Source organism: Lucilia sericata, unplaced genomic scaffold (genome assembly GCF_015586225.1).
Source record: "Lucilia sericata isolate MDLA Ls3-8-SP2 unplaced genomic scaffold, ASM1558622v1 Contig000652F_arrow, whole genome shotgun sequence".
Taxonomy (NCBI): domain Eukaryota; kingdom Metazoa; phylum Arthropoda; class Insecta; order Diptera; family Calliphoridae; genus Lucilia; species Lucilia sericata.
In genome coordinates, this window is record NW_023994658.1 from 205,902 (window position 1) to 209,761 (window position 3,860).

Sequence of the window (3,860 nt, forward strand, 5' to 3'; positions counted from 1 at the left end):
ACTATAACTGAAAACAAACAACAACAAACTTAATTATTAAGTTATGTATAGTTTATAAATAAATAAAATTACCTTTAACTAAAATATGTTTATAACAAAACAAACATTGTATTAAGTTAGTTAATATTTTAAATTATAAATATCTATTTAAATGTTAAAACAAAACAAAACTAAAGAATTTGTAAAATTATATTGTAAACTATAAATTAAAATAAACAAATTATAATTTAGAAAAAAATAAACAAAATTATTTTGTTTTATTTTAAGGGAGTAGAGTAATAACTTAAGTTCCGACAGTTATAGCATTGAAGAGTTTAAAAAACAAAATTGAAAATTTTAAATAGAGGGCGTGGCATTAGTAATAAAAATTGCTTAAAATCATAAAGCCGAATTCGAACTCTATTATATAAAGAAAATTTCACTAAAATATCTTAAGTAGTTTAAGAGTTATAGCCTATTAAAGAAAACTGTCAGCTATTACCGCCCACTTTTATTAAGGCAATGAAAGGTAATTTTTAAATTCAAATAACTCCTTTGGTTGTAGAGATATTATACTGAAATTTTCTGTATGTGATAGATTACAAACTCAGCTTTTTGATGGCTAGCAAATTTTTCTCCAACTGCCACGCCCACTTGTTTAATATCCAATTTAAAGTTTAAACTGTTGTAGATGTTAGAAAAGTGGGCGTGGCAAAATTTTCGGTTTACTAATCAAAAGCCCAATTTCTACTTTATATGTATGCCAAATTTCATCAAAAAATCTTCTAAAACTTAGGAGTTATCCCTCAAAAACAAAAAATTGCTTTTAACCACATTTTTGCAATTTTTGAAATTTCTAAAATTTTTATGAATTACTAGGAGAACAAAATCGTGCAGTAGGTGGATTCCTGCTAATAGTTTTCTTCAAAACGCTATAACTCCTAAACTAGAGCAGATATTTGAATGAAAGTTTTTCTATATGGTAGAATAGGAATTGGTCTTTTTGAAAATCGCATGTTTGAGCTTATATGCCACGCCCACTTTGAGTATTATGTACATATATACTTCAAACTTGAATAATTTCTCTGTGGTTATTCGTTATTAAATTATTTTTACTAGAAATGAAAGCTTATATCTTAATTTATGTTCGTATAAAATTTTAGTTTCATATCTCTAAAATTAAGGCAGTTATTTTAATTTAATCAAAATTGTTTTAAGGCTCTATAAAAGTAGGCAGTGTGCTGTTTATAGTTTTCTTTAACAAGCTAGAACTTCTAAACTACATATTTAAGATATTGAAACGAAATTTTCTGTTTATGATAGAGTTCAAATTCGGCTTTTTGATTTTGTTAATTTTTCCTCCAACTGCCACGCCCACTTTATAATTTTGTAGATTTATTTTTCAAACGCTTGTATTTTGTAGAAAAGTGGGCGTGGCAAACAATTTTGTCTGTAAATCGATAGCTTTTGTTCTTCTTTATATGTAAGACAAATTTCTTTAGGAAATCTTGTAAAACTTAAGATATATTGCCTAAACACAAAAAAGCTTTTTTATCAAAAAAGTGGGCGATGAGGTGCTAATAGTATTCTTTAAAAGCCTATAACTCCTATATTACTACAGATATTAAAACGAAATTTTCTTTACATTAATGAAGTCTAATTCAGCTTTCAGATGATTAGCAAATTTTCTACCAACTGCCACGCCCACTTTATAATATTATTGATTTAATCTTTGATTACATTAATTTGGTAGAAAAGTGGGCGTGGCAAATCACTTTTAATCATAAATCGAAAGCTCTTTTTCTTCTTTATATGTGTGACAAATTTCTTTAGAAATTCTTGTAAAACTTAAGAGATATTTGCTAAAAACCAAAAACTTTATTTTGTCTTTAAAGGCCTAGAACTTCTAAACTATTTAAAATATTAAAACGAAATTTTCTGCATATAATATAATTCTTATTCAGCTATTTATTAGTCTGCAGGTTTTCCTTCTACTGCCACGCCCTCTTATTTAATTTATTGTTTTATATTATTGTTTTCATTTGATCCTACAGAATAAAACAAATTTCTTTTTTTTTAATATTTTTTTACTTTATTGAGTTTTTTTTTTGTTGTTTTTTCATATATTTTATAACTTCTTATACTTGCTGCCCAACATAGTTCTTTCTTCCTTTTCTTTTCCTTTTATTTTACTTTTCTTTTCTTTTTTATCCATATAATTTTTAAGGTATAAAACAATATATATTTTTTTGTGTTTGTTTTTATAGATATTTTATTTTAATTTTTAATGTTTTTTTTTGTGTTTTTATTTTATAACGTTTCAAACATTTGTTTGTTTAAGATCTTAAAATGTTTGTTCTTTTAATGAAGTAAAAATTTTTGGAGTTAGAAAACTCAAAATTTAAACAAAAATTATTTTCCAATATTGTTAAAGCAACTTAAAATTGTTAATAAATATTTTTAATAATTTGTTTACTGTTTTTTTTTAACACACTTTATAAGATCTTTTTTTTTAATTCTAAACAAACAAAACAACTTTTTTTTTTTCATTTAATAGAATATTCTTTTTGTTAAACAAAAACAAAATTAGAAATTGCAGTTTCGCTACGAAACGTTTTGAGTTTTGTTCGTTTTGTATGGAGTTGTAGTTGGTTTTTGGTTTCTTAGGGGCGATTAAGTTTAAAATTTTTAAAGTTTTATAGTTTATTTTAGGGTAATGTGTTGTTGTAGTTTTATAAATATATATATTTTTTGATTTGTATTAAAAATTAATAAGAAATTAAACTTAACTTAATAAATACATTTAAAGTTTTTTTTTAATAATGGTTGGCTTTTTTATTGTAGTGATTTCTTTTAAGAATTTAAAGAAGAATTTTATACTCAGTCAACTGTTTAGAAGAGTTAAAAATTTAACTAAAACCTTTTCTGCTTCAAATTGTGTTAAAGGTTCGAAGGACCATTGTGTTTAAGGTTCGAAAGACCATTTTCTGTTAAAGACTTTTTCTGCTAGGACTATTCTGCTTCAAATTGTGCTTCAGTTTTGAAGAACCATTTTAAGTTCAAATCCTCTTTTGCTTCAAATAGTGTTAAAGATTCGAAGGACCATTTTACGTTTAAGACTTTTTATACTTCGAATTGTTTTAAAGGTTCGAAGGACCATTTTATGTTTAAGACTTTTTCTGCAAGGACTATTTTGCTTCGCATTGAGTTAAAGGTTTAAACCCTTTTCTGCTTCAAATTGAGTTAAAGGTACGAAGGACCATTTTATGTTTAAGATTTGTTCTGCTAGGACTATTCTGCTTCAAATTGTGCTTAAGTTTTGAAGAATCATTTTAAGTTTAAATCCTCTTTTGCTTCAAATAGTGTTAACGGTTCGAAGGACCATTTTACGTTTAAGACTTTTTATATTTCGAATTGTTTTTAAGGTTCGAAGGACCATTTTATGTTTAAGACTTATTCTGCTAGGACTATTATGCTTCAAATTATGTTTAAATTTGTGATTTTATGTTAATTTTGTGATTTTTGTTGATTTATGTTTAAGACTTTTTCTGCATCAGATTGAGTTTTGAAGGACCATTTTATGTTTAATGCTTTTCCTGCTTAAAATTGTGTCCCTAGTACTATTTTCCCTAAAAATTGTGTTTCAGGTTCGAAGGGCCATTTTGAGTTTATAGTTTTTTTCGGCTTCAAATTGTGTTTAGTTTCATATATATGTTTAAATCATTGATGTTAACAAAAGACTACAACTTGATAAAGATTTTAACACTAATCATTTAGGGTTCGAAGGACCATTCAGACCATTCTTTAGGTTAAATATAATGCAATTCTTAACTAATTGCTTTTGAAGGGAATGAAAGTGGATGATTTTAAAAGATCCCTTT